The 14,629-nt window shown below is 28.1% G+C and overlaps 1 long non-coding RNA gene across 2 annotated transcripts in view; it reads right to left on the bottom strand.

Moving 5' to 3' along the window:
• LOC124948848 overlaps positions 1-14,629 on the bottom strand; it is a 63,806-nt gene that overhangs the window by 26,259 nt on the left and 22,918 nt on the right. For both annotated transcript variants that reach the window (XR_007100867.1, XR_007100866.1), the window contains exons 2-3: positions 5,729-5,959; positions 5,369-5,581 (exon numbers count right to left, since the gene is read on the bottom strand). This is a non-coding gene — a long non-coding RNA (uncharacterized LOC124948848). The remainder of the gene's footprint in view (positions 1-5,368; positions 5,582-5,728; positions 5,960-14,629) is intronic.

Below are 14,629 nucleotides of genomic sequence, written 5' to 3'. Positions count from 1 at the left end.
TTAAATGAACGTTACTTGCCTAATGGTTAATTCATGTAGTTATATATAACACGTTAGAACAAGAAAGAACCACTATGTGATAATTAATTTAGTTAATTAAATTAATTAAACTTTTATAAAAATTTAGTATAGATAAATGAATGATTTGATTATTATTATAATTATTAGAATAAATTACCTTAGGGTTAACAGTGTAATAATCTTCGAGAATTCATATTGATAAAGTTGTTTTCGATGGCATTTAATCGGTGGAAACGCGAATAAATTAGTATGTTCATGCTATCTCGTGTAGCTACGTTTAGTTCAACGCCAATATATTTTATTAGTTATTGATTTGATCGTTAATAAAATTTATATAAAGGACAATATATATTAATATTAATCAATTAATCGATAATAAAATTTACATTTACAATTTGTTATTTGTGTATTTAGAAATGGAGACTTTGTGAAACGTAAATGGAAAAAAATTCGGTCCTACAATTCAGTCTTCAATAATATTTTTCTTTTATTTTTGCAAAAAGTCCACAAGGTCAAACGGCAAGTGACGTTTATAATTAATCATCGACGAGATTCGTAATAACAATAACAACACTTGTCGTATTAAACGAATTTATATGCGAAGAGAAAAAAGCAGCACGCGTATACACATGTTTGATTATATTTTCTCTTTTTTTAGGAGAGATCCAACAAATATCAAATATATATATATATATATATATATATATATATATATATCCATTATCGACGAAATTATCGAGAAGAATTACATTAAAGAACAATTATATGCGTATTATCAGTCCAAAAACAGATTGCTATTAGAATCTGCAATTCGTTTTAGAATGAAGAATCATTCATTGTTGAAAAAAAAATATTAAATATCTTCATCGAAACAAAACTCCAAAATTGGAAGGACAAGTGGATAATACTTCACGATGACATTGAATATTAGCGAAGGTATTTCAGTAATATTGTCAAGATTATAGAAAAGAAATATGAAACGAAGGATCCTAATTGGGACAAAGTGAGCAAACTAAACGTAACAGAGTATCTTTTACTAGCTATAAACAGATAAAATGTATGACACGCAATACGAAATAATCTCCAATGGACTTATGGAAAAGATCCGATTGATATCGTTAATCGAGAACTATTTCATCGAAAATGTTATAACGTTTTTGAAAAACGAGAAAGTGGATACAAATCGTGGATAATAAAGAAAGAATATTCTGGCGATATTGATTCTGGAAAAGCGTTGACGTAATTAAATAAGAATACGGAATTTATTTTGAAATGATGTTGCGATTATTTGGACAATTGCGAGATTAGTACGCACATTAAAACAATAAAACGTTTTATTACTATGAGCCGTTGGTGTAAGGACATACTGATAAAATTTACAGAAGAAGCTATGAAACGTCTGAAATATGAGAATAAAGTTTATTATCTACAATTCCTAGGTACGCTTCTTTATGGGGAAACTTATGCGAAGATCGTCTATCCGTATATACCCAAGGTAAAAACGATCGACATTCAACTGAATGATGCCAATAATAAATTCAAACTATTGATAAACCCATCAAAAGGTCATACTTATATCTGATGCACCTGTACCGATTGAAATAATCGCTGAAACCTTTGAATGGCTTTACATGTTATAATGAATGTATGCGATTGAACATTAATAACTACAATTGAATCCTTCGCTAAAGATTTGACCGGTAAACGTTAAAAAAACCATTAAAAAACACGATATAAGGCTAATCTGTAGAATTGAAACGCTTGAAAAGTTCGGATTTTCTCTTGTCGCAATAAAAGAAGAAAAAACATCATTCGATTCGCGAGATTATAATAACAAAAAATTTCAATATGTTCAAAAAGAAATCTGGACCGATTGCCTTGTCAACCTTAAAAAAAAATGCATATGCGAATTTAAATCGGAAGACTGGCAAAATAGAAATGGAATCTTATCAATTCAATGACAAATATTCCCACGTAATATGTATTTGATTTTATTCGAATGATCATAAAAATGGCAGAGAACGTCATTATTTAGATCGAAAATGTCGATGAGCAAACGTATAAAATCGTACATAGAAGTTATTTTCGGTAAAATAGACGAGGCCATCGCTGACGTTCTACCGAATGATTTTTACGAGGAAATCATCGAGAAGTATCTATTCGATTCCAATTACGTTACGCAAAATACTTTTAGATTATTCATGGTAAACAAATATCTTTTATAGAGAATGGATAAGCTCGAATCAAGATACGCCACGTTAACGCGTTAACGCGTATCTTTTTAAACGTTGTCAAAACTGATTGAAATGTGTCAGATCCAAAGAAGGCACATTTCTATCCTATAAATTATACAATACGCGCTATAATACAAGATCATCTATTAAGCGACAATCGATACGATTTTAGAATAATCGATGGAACTTTGAAGTTATTCAATAAATGTTTGATGCCGGGCATGGATATTATATCATACTTTTTGTTAACTTTAACGAAGGAATACATTGAATCCGAATGAAACCGAGCGTTTTCGCGTCGAAATTGTGTGAAAAAATATCTGAAATGATTTGCGAGTACAGTCTGCTTTATCCGTTCAACATAATCGATGCATTTCAACATTTCTTTGCGTATCGATAATCTCAAGAAAGTCAAATTAGAAGAATACTTTACACGAAGATCAACGCAGTCGGTTTTTACAGTTGCACCATTGATCAATAAAAACTTAATTAATCATTTAATTTTCATTTTAATATCTTAAGCAAATATCTATGTATCGTTACGTTAGATACATATTTTATACATGCATGCATACATACATACACACACGCGTGCGCACGTACGTACCTTTATAAATCTTTTTAAAACATATTATATAAATCACCATCATTAAGTACAAAATTTGTCACATATTTATCGCCGAATGCATTATTCTTTAAGAGACTCATAATTTGCTAATTATTATTTTCTCTCTCTTTCTCTCTCTCTCTCTCTCTTTCTTTCTTTCTTTACGTTAATCAATCACTGTAAAATCATTATAATGAATCATATTTTTACCATTATATAGCTATGTAAATAATTGTAGTAATAAGTGTGAACAAAAAGGAGAATGATATTTTTCATTTTATTTTTCCTATTTTTTATGTTTTTATTTATTTTTATGTTTACTGCTAAATATCATTTTTTGTACAATATGTAAGACGATATGTACGATTTTGAACGATACATAATAATGTATACATTATTATTCTTTTAAAATCAATATAAATCCTAATCGAGTTCAATGTCTTTTAGAAGAAAGTGCGAAAAATTAATAATACGTCACGAGGTCTATTTATTTAATCAAAAAAAAAAATAAGAGAGCTATCCCACTTCATTTAACCAAATAGTTTTTTGTTCCTCCTTATAAAAATTTAAATCGATGTTTATTCAATAAAATTGATTTTAAATCGATAAATTTCATTATCGTTTTCATTATTCGAATTTATCACAAATAAATCTACGTTCTTATAAACAACATTTTCAAATATATTATAAATTATAAATATATTTCAAATATTCGTATCTCATAAAACGATATAGAAATGTTATGATATCGAAATAAAAAATTTTAATTGAAATAATATCGTTTTCTAATTCATGATTTTAAAGCATTCTTAAATGTAATATTATGAAAAATGATGTTTGAAAAGTATATTGTAAGATAAAAATATATAATACTCGTTGTACTCGAACAATGTTTAAAATATAAATCGAAGAAATTCTTTAAATACTCGATTTAACTTAGAAAAAAAAGAAACTTTCTTAAGCTTTTCACAATTAATTATTTTTGTATGTTTTGAATTACTACATCGCAAAATTTCAGATACAACAAATCACCGAAATGAAACTAAACCTTGATCTATATATCACTTTATTTTATAAAAATAAAAATATATATTACAATATATGTATTACTTATATTGAAAATAAAAAATACTTAATTCTTAATCGCTTCCCGTAACACAGTGCAAATGAAAAATATAATATACATCATGGTGTGCTTATTTAACCCTGATGTATTTGTTCATTAATAAAATATAAAATATTTCATATATAAATCGTTACATTATACCATATCAAATATTTAAACAACAAAATTATAAGTGTACGAAATGTTAACCATTTCAAAACTAAATATAAAATTCATCCAAAATTTTTCCTTATCGAATCGATTTTTACTTCATTGAAAATAGAATCGGAATAAGAACTAATCAATTTCCAATGATTGCAAATTTATTTGAATAATAATACAAAATTATATACAAAATGAATTAAAAAATATAAGCATGATCGAGTTAAGTGACTATTTTTTATAAATCCGAAGGTCGAACGTACCAATTTTGTATGTGAAGTACATTCTACGTCTTTCTCTAATCCTACTTAAAATTAAATTTCAAAAAAATACGCTACTTGTCTGCCTATAACTTTTATTTAAAAAATTCATTCCAAACCATTCATTCCAACATTCTCTCTACGATTCTCTCATTCACTCCACGATTCTCTCACATTAAACCATGGATTCAAAAACCTTTACTAATGAGCATGTTCCATAACACTCTAATTCAATCGTATGTTTCACTTAAAAACAGCAATTAGTATATTAAGTGTTGAAAATCCGAAGCTAAAAAAGATTAACTCATCAATTAGACCTAAGAAATTATGACTTTATAAGTCTCTTCGTTTATTCAATTTTTTTCTCTACTTTTTTCTCGACTTCTTTTTTCAAAAGGAAGACAATTCTATTGACAGTTTTATTTTATACATAAAATTGATTAAATATTGTATTAATTTTTATCTAAGGATATAATGGAAATTTCTTGAACACTCGTCGTTACAAGTGGTTACTCAGATTACAAGAAAATTATGCAATTTCGCTTGTAATCCAAGTACCATCTGTCGCGAATGTCTTCTTGTTCATTCTTTATTAGAACTCATAAATACCCTTGTATAAATGTTATTTATATCACACGATATTTTTATGAATTGAGACGCTTAATATATTAAGTTCTTCACTATTTTCGCTAGACAAAAATATAAAACAATGCACTGAAGTATATGCAAATAATTATAAACGAATATGAAAGAAAAAGAATAATATCACAATTTAATATATTTACGTATGATAAATGAAAAAAAAAAAAAAAAAAATAAAGAAACATTGACGAGTAAATTAAAAAAAAAAAAAAATAATTGCTCGTAGTCAGTCAATGTTCTTCTACAAATTAATTACAACCAATCACCCGATGCCGATGTTGGACTTTTCGTCCTCGGCGTGATTGAGTCGATCGGAGAGATTTAAAAATTCACTCACTAGATATAGAAGTTCTGCGATGGCTCCAAAACACACCAACTTTGCAACAACCATAGTAGTCGCTGAGATCGGAAAGTTTCTTCGTTTTCTTTTTGAGAACTTTCATCGAAGAACTCACTACTTTTTCTACTTCTTCTTCTTCTTCTTCTTCTTCTTTTTTTTTTCTTCTTCTCCTTCTTCTTCTTTGAAAGGAAAGAAAATCAGTCGTCACATCTGAAATAGAAAAAATAAGAAGACGATATGTCATCTGCAATAGTGAACCGAAATCAAACAGAATAAAATATATATATATATATATATATATATATATATATATATATATATATATATATATATATATAAAGAAAAACGAATACTTACGATTTATTCAAATCAAATCGAGAGCCCGATGTCATTATGATGATGTATCTTAGGATTGGTATGAATTTAATAACGAGCTAATGAAAATAAGATACTATAGATGAGTTTCTTATAGCGACCGAAATTTTTATTTACGACGAACAACACTGACTTTATTTCACAATTTTTGCATTTTTTTAATGATACGACACTCGTTTTCTTTATCGCTTCGTGCACGATTGTAACGATGTTCTGAAATAGAAAAATAAAAATCACATGATTAGTATTATTATTATAATAACAAAATTGTTAAAATTATTACAAAAATATTTGTTAAAAAAATATACTTACTTTAAATCTTTGTTGATGAACACTATGGACATTCTACTGTAAGATAATGAAGGACGTTTACGAATCTAATAAACTATAAATAAGTTTTTTATCGCGACCAACATTGGTTCTACTTCAAGATAATATATATTATTATTTAAATATTTCTCAATTATATTTGATGTACGTTATACATTGTTGAAATATTTATAAAATTATCGAAAGTATAAATTATTTAAACGTTTACTCATTGGAATACAAAATCGACATTTTAAAATTTTGAATGTAAACATAGCGAAATATTAAATTAATAAATTTTAAATGTATATTACGAGAACTATGTCATGTTTTAAAAAATATTCGAATTTAATTATTATTATAAATGTTTCGATTATTAATATAAATTATTATTATATTATTATTAATAACTATTAGAGTATAGTACTATACATATTTTAAATCAATCTTAAATTATTCAAACGTTTTAAAGTCTTTCAAATACTTGTTATTATTTCTTTAATCGATAACGACAACGAGAAAAATATTTCTGTAATAATAAAAAATAATAATTATTCAAGCTTATTTAATTATATTAAACCTTCATTTTTAAAATAAAATCTTTCTCATCAAAATCGATCAAGAATTACATTACATTCCTGGCGTAAACTGTTATAAAATCAAAGATGAAATCAGGAATTAACGTCTAAATCAAACTCGTATAACTCTCGTAATAAATGCATATTGTATGTAACGTTTATTTGAAAAAGATTGTTTATAAATATTGTTTATAACAAATTATTAAAAATATATATATTTATGTATAAATTTATAAATCACACGAATTTATAAGAAATTAAAAAAATTACAGATAATAAATTATTTATAACAAATTGTTTATAATACATTGGTAAAATTTTGTATACGAATATATATATTTTGAAAATATTGTTTATAAAAAATATATTTTTTATAAGAAATTATTACTAAAAAATTGTTAAAAATGTATATGGAAACCTATTGGTATATATATATAATATTTATGAATTGGTATATATATATAATATTTATTAATAACGTATATATATATATAATATTTATGAATAACGTAATCTAAATTCGGTAAGGAATTATAAATATTATTTATAATAAATTGTTTATAAAAAATGATTAAAATGAATGATTAAAAATTTATATATATGCAAATCTATAGAGGTATATACTTATGAATTACATAATATTAATTATTACTTTGTAAGAAATTATAAAAATTATTTTTAACAAATTGTTAATAACAAATTGTTTAATAATTATTACTAATATAAAAAAAAAAATAGAAAAAAATTAATATATGTTTCATGTTCCTACAGCTCTTTTCGAAAGATATATAAATATAATAAATAAATTTTTCCGTAGATACTAACCTATATAATTTCTTGGAAATCCATTGACCTATATAAATTTCTGGAACTTACGTAAATTAGCTGACGTAAATAAACAAATTTTACTATTTACTACGTATCGTAGAGTTATTATTACGGTAGACATTGAATGAAATTATGAATGGCAAATTTAAAAGAGTTATATCTTTGGAACAAAAAATTGTAAAGTGTTGAAACTAATATCATTTTAAAGGGAAAAAAAAATCCTTTCTTTAACTATGTATTCAAATACTATCAATATGATAAAGCGAACATCGTTGATTTTCTTGAAAACAAATCATTCAACTTTTACACATGATTCTTTACGATAATTCATCACAATTTTATATTTATGAAAATGATATAATAATACTCCTTCATCATTTTCTTGTTGAAACAAACGATCTATTTAATTATCATCAAAAGTAAATTGTAAATACGTGCGATTAAAGACATCTCTTTTGTTTTTATCATGAAATATAAGAAAATTCGAAATAAAATATATATTATACTGTATCAGATTTTCTTTATAAATTGGTACGGTTCATAACGTCTAACGAAAGAGAGTATAAGACCCATAGACGACAACGTAACGTTTAAAATTTTACGGTAGGAGTTCTGCAAACGGTGTTCCGTTGCACATGAGAGCGACTATCGCTCTATGATAACCATCCAATCGTTGAAACGATTCAGGTAGACACTAGCGAAATAGTGGATTTTGTGCCCGCCGGGATCGAGTTCGTTGTACGTTCGCTTATTATACAGCTCTTCAGGAAGGGCTATCGGAGGAAGGTAGTTACAATACTGGAGTTAGCTCGTTTCCCCTAGAATACTCGAAACTGTTCAATTTCTACTTTCTACTTTGCTGTGAACATAAAGCTTCGTTCTATTTCAAGTCTTCCTCGTAAGTCTAAAATATTCTCAATCGAGTCGACATTCAAGATAATAGTCCTTTCAAGAAGATACTTTAAAAGTTAATATATAGGGTGAAACCCTATAACTTCATCCGCATTTTTATATTTTTTCGATTGCTTAAACTCAAAACACATAAAAAATGATGCTATTATGTAGTAATATTATGTAATAAGAAAAGTAATTTTCAATTTAGCTATATAACGAAAATCATTAAGGAAGCAATTTTTTGAATCACATTATACGTGATGTTTAGATTCACCCTGTATATTATGTTCGTGAATGTGTTGATACTGACAATTCTGCTTTTTCGACAATTCAAAAATAGATATAATGTATCCTTTTTAGAAATTGAAAGGATAAATGTGTTAGTCAATTAACGAAGATAAATTTATGTATCATATATCTACGTATGTATGTAATATATTGTTACCAATAGAAGGACCAACGATCAATCACACTTTTGTGGCATCAGAGAAGAGCCACTCGAGACTAATTTTCTTCGAAGCTTCAGTCTGATCAAGCGCTAACGATGTTAAACTCCGACCGTTATGTCGATCGTTAATCATTTAACAACGTTCGTTGCATTCGTTCGCACTTCTTTTAACTACTTTCTAGTTTCTTTCAATAGATAAAGAGAACAGTCAATAAACGGCATACCCATCATTTCGTTACTATGTAAGATTTTGCAAATAACACTTCGTTGAAAATTCATTTAAATCATTAATATATTTAATTTATCTTGTACTTTTATCTTTATTAGTATCGAAAAATTATAATAAATATTTTAAATTTATTAAAGGTTACAATCTCTTCAAACGAACGAAAGTTAACGAAATTAAAGAGACAAAATAAAAAAACAAGTAAAATCTTACAAAGTACATACTCATGTATATATGTAATTGTCTATGCATAAAACTAATAAACAAAAAAAAAAAAAAGAAAATAAATAATAAGATTTACATACCGAATATAACAAAACGAAGGAAGAGAAATGGTGTAGACCGCTTTGTAAAAGTCATTTACAAATCGAGCTTTAGCTTTCAGTGAACCAACAGCAAAATGAAGCTTCGTATAATTACCTAGCGGCATAGCGATACCAACTAACTCAGTCAGTGCTTTTCCTCGCTACGGGATGGTCCACCATCGCCATTAAGGATCTTAACGTCACACCATTTACGAGTCGCATCTTCCGGCTACGTAATTATCGTATGAATTAGTCATCCCTTCCAACGTCCTATCAACTACCACCACTATTTCCTTCACTCTCCCTCTCCTTCTTCCTTACTCTCTTCCTCTCTTTCACCCTCTCTCTTTCTCTCTCTCTCTCTCTCTCTCTCTCTCTCTCTCTCTCTCTCACCTTTCTTATGAATCTCCTGTGCTAGACATCCTCACAAACGCATCGCAGAAATTAAGAAGAGACTCTAGAACTCTCAGGAAAAAATTAGAATTTATTTGCCGTTGAAAGAACGAAGGATTTAATCGTCAATTATTTTTCTTAGCATCGCACGTTAATTACTTATAACCCAATTATTTCATATCGCCGATTATGCAATGTTAAAAAAAAATCTCCGTGCTTAATGATAATAGCATCCATTAATTTTAAAGGTTAATCGTTGGTATGTAAATTAAAGAGAATCTTACAATGTATTAGTTCAAATGATTGTTATAAATTATGATACGTACGATGAAAATAATATAAAATAAAAAGTGTCACAATGTAATAAAAAAAGTACATTAGATCTAAAATATGATAATGATTAATTTGAAAATGTAAAGAATAAAATAAGAAACAATAAGAGATGTTTCCTTTAACTTACAATATTCGAATATCTCATAAGGGTGTGAACCTATCAAAAAAATCTTTTTATTTTTACAAATGTGCTAAATTAATGTATAAATGAATTTTTTTCTTTTTAATTGAATTATATATTTTTGTTTTTTACATAGTACAATAACATACAATAACATTTGTTGTAATGATCTATAAAACTGCTATTTTCACGTAGACTTGAGTGAAAACATATTGACGAAAATTAAGCAATTGATCCAAAATGATATAATTATTGGATCATTATTTATCGTTAAGTATCGTTACATTTTACTAACAAAATAAAAAAAAAAAAGGAACTATGAAGCGAAAGTAATTTTTTTTTTACAAGTATCGCAAAAAATATGAGAAAAAGTATAATCTCTGAAAATGTTTGAAATTTAAATTTGTAAAAGTTTATCTGTTCAAAAGTCAGCGACCAAGTCGTATAATGAAACTATTTTATGTAATATGCACCTGGTGTCATTTTAAAAGGTAACTTGTCCTTCTTTATTTTGAGACGTTGACAAAAACGATTTAACTAAAAAAAGTTTTATTTCGCGTCTATACAACAACTTTCGTTATTGAGATATGACTTTTAAAGGATTTTTTTCAAGTTATCCTGTTGTTCTCTTTTTTCTTTTTATATTGTTTTTTGCTATACTGTCATATACAACTACGCGAGAAAAAGCCCACTTTATGGACTCAACGGTGAACGGTATAGATACTTTTTTTTTTTAACGCTCGGTCTAACTTCAATAGTTTTTACGTTCCTGAACTATCGAAAAAAATATTATTCTTGCTAAAATTTCTATCTGTATTTATGAACTCTCTTTGAACAATGGTAGTCACAATCGTTAAGCTATGTTCATATTTTTCTTCTATTTATATTACAAATAAATATAATTCCTCTAACAAATTTTTCAAAGATAATAACAACTGACAAAATGCGAATACGAAAATAAAATCACTAGATGAATTTCTATTGCCTTTAAATCATTATAAATTGTTAATCTCAAATACTTTTAATTACCTTTGCCATAAATCCTTATCATATTTTATTACTGCACATTTCCATTTTAGTTACGGTATATCGTTGTCCCGAAACGATTCTACGATCCAGTTTCCATGATTAATCGTAAAATTCATCGAGTCGTAGCAATTCTGACTGAGCAAAATATTCGACGATTCGTCAACACCATATCTCCCTAATATACGTATACTTACTTCGTTATCGAGAATGCAATTTATCCCGTAGTCGTAGACGAGGAAAAACATATAAGAAAAGGTGGCGAAAAAAACGACTAAAAGATTTTAGTGTAGATATATCTACTTATTATACTCGTGCTTTAACTTTATTTTTGATCTTTTAAAAATAAACAAAAAAAAAATATATATATATATATATATATATATATATATAATAGTTCCATTATCATAATTGAATTCTTCCAATGTACTAATAAAATAAAAATAATTCCTCTATCACTCTCTGCAATGCGAAAGTCTTTGTCACAACTCATTGGCGTGGTTTTCAATTAACAAAATGACTATTCGTAAAGACCAGCCATTAGACTCTCTCAAATATATAGAAATGTACGGACAGACGAAGCAAAGACGAGCTTGTTTTTCGCATACATTCCCAACAGTAACTCTTAATCCCCATGAGGAATCACCCTTTTGCCACTCTCAGAGGTGGCCATTTTCCGAAGTGGACCGAACCTTCGGCTAGTACGGTCGGACCGATAAAACGAGCAAAGAACAATTCCCGTGTGTCTCATCGGCACTATTTCAGCTCGTAAATTATGAACGGTCAAACGAATCGATGTAAGGTGAACAATTCGAACAGAAAAAGGAAAAAAAAAAAGATATTAATGTTATAAAAGATATGAAAGATGTTATAAAAAGGAAAAAAAGAAAAGAAAAGAAGGAAAGAAAGGGAAAGTTTTTTAAATAAAGAGTTTCACGATCTGAGAAAATTAAAATATTAAAAAACGTTTATGAGTCGAGAATAAAAGAAAGAAAACATATGAAGAGAGAGTAACCGTACAGTCTTCATCATTTTCCTTCCTAAGAGAGACAAAAAGAGAGAAAACCAACGCGAGAGATAGGACAGAGAGAGAGAGAGAGAGAGAGAGAGAGAGAGAGAGAGAAAGAGAAAGAGGGAGAAAAGAAAAAAGAGAGAGAGAAAGAGATAGCTAGTGGTTTGGGCCTGGCAAAATGCAGACATTCAAGCAAGCACACCCTTGGGCAGGAAGATTACGTTAGTTTCATTCCCTACCTTCTTTCCACGTCTATATCTCTTTTTATTCGTTGTCTCTTTCTCTCCTGATTCGTTTCTACATCGGTTCGCACATCTCGAATTTTCTCTTCGACCGTTCTTTTCTCGGATGTTCCTTTCTCTTATCCACTTCTACACTATTCGTACCGACACTGCCATTGAGAGTTGATAAAAGCGAGAACAATCGACGTGGACGGAAAACGACGTCGACTCTACGTATCTACGAATTGACCGCTTCGTGGTTCGACGTCAGGATATTTTTGCAGGAACACTCGAAGTAGACAAAAGCTGACAAGTAGTAAAAAAAGAACCGACTTGTGTATGTCTCTGTGTGTGTGTGTGTGTGTGTGTGTGTGTGTGTGTGTGCATGTATGTGTGTGTGTGCGCATGTATGTGTGCGCGTGTGCGTGTACGTGTGTGTGTGTCTACAATAAAGAAGCAGATGATCTAACTTAAAAATATTTTTTATTGATCACGTACAAATTGTATCATAAATTACGAAAATTATATAACAATAGACTTAAAGAAAAAAAAAAATGTATTTGATACAAATATAATCGAGTATATACTACTGTTGTAAATTTTCTCAAACACGTATATATATATATATATATATACGCTATTAAGTGAATTATATTTTCATTTATTTTGTTTTTTTCTTTGCCTGTCTCTTTTTCTCTTCTTTTATCATATTTTAAAGATTTTCTTATAAAAATGAAGAATGATATTAAATTCAATTAATTTCGAGTAGTAGTCTTGCGCGGTCTGCCTAACCGAGCAACTAATTAAATTGACTTCGTCGTGGAAGGGCAGATCGAATCGGGAAACCACAGAATTGCGAATGTTTCTCTTTCTCTCTCTCTCTCTCTCTCTCTCTCTCTCTCTCGCATTCTCTTCGTCTCTTTCTGTCACTCTAGCTTTATCTGCTCCTTTCTCTTTCCGTCTTCCACTTAAGTGAAAGGAAAACACTCTCGGCAAGATTTCGGCATCAGGAAGATTAATCCTTTGGTTTAAGACAACCACCAAGTAGTTAAAGACATTAGACGAGAAACAAAAAAGGTATATATTTACCTAGAAGATCTCCTGAGAAACCACGGCTATTTCACAAATCGTTTAATTTGTATATATGTGTGTATGTGAGTGTGCATGTATATATATATATATAATGATTTTTTTATCCATTCTTTTCTAATTATGTACTTATCTATTACACATTGATAAGATTTAATTAAATTACTTTGCAATTTTTGTTGAAGGAGCGAAAGAAGTGATAATGATAAAACGGTATTGACAACTACTCTTTTCGAAAATAATTATCTTTTTGTTATTTATTTTTCCTTTATCCTAGTAAAAGATAAATTTTGGATATAAACATTTATCAAATTGATCAACCAATGACGTTAAAGATATCAAGAATTTTGCACAATCAATCTATGTCTAATACTTCTATTTGATTTTGACTGTCTCCTTATAGGTCCTTTCTAGAAGAACTTAACACAATGAATTACATTAACAATTGCCTATCTTCGTCACTTTATCGAGATTATCTTTCAATATTTCTTCTTTTATCTCTCTCTCTCTCTCTCTCTCTCTCTCTCTCTCTCTTTCTCTTTCTCTTTCTCTTTCTCTCTTCGTTTATCCTATAAAGAAAAATATCATCTCATATACCCAAGATATTTGCATGCATTTCGAGTATTCTAAGAAACAAGCAACGTTTACAAACATATACGATAAATATGCTAAATATTCCAAATGTTTTAGATCCATTATTTTAGATTTAATTTTAATAATATTTTCAATATTACACGTTTCTTAATATATTTTTCTCTTATAGATAGAAAATACTCTCACTAGACGTCACTAATGATCCCTATTCTACACTAACTAATGCACAATGCACACTAGCGATCTCATTGAATATGTCCTTGCTAATGCACACGAATACCATTCAAAGAGCAATACAATTATACAGCAATACAACAATACAGCTATATAGCAATACAGCTATATAGCAATACAGCTATATAGCAATACAGCTATATATAGCTATATAGCAATACAGCTATATATAGCTATATATATATATATATATATATATATATATATATATACACTGTCAAAACTACAACTAGGATCGTTTATTAAATTAATCGACAAATTATAAGAGCGCC

The sequence above is a fragment of the Vespa velutina genome, chromosome 4, assembly GCF_912470025.1.
Source record: "Vespa velutina chromosome 4, iVesVel2.1, whole genome shotgun sequence".
NCBI classification, from domain to species: Eukaryota; Metazoa; Arthropoda; class Insecta; order Hymenoptera; family Vespidae; genus Vespa; species Vespa velutina.
The sequence above is the reverse complement of the archived record's forward strand: the minus strand, read 5'-3'. Positions and strand labels throughout refer to the sequence as shown.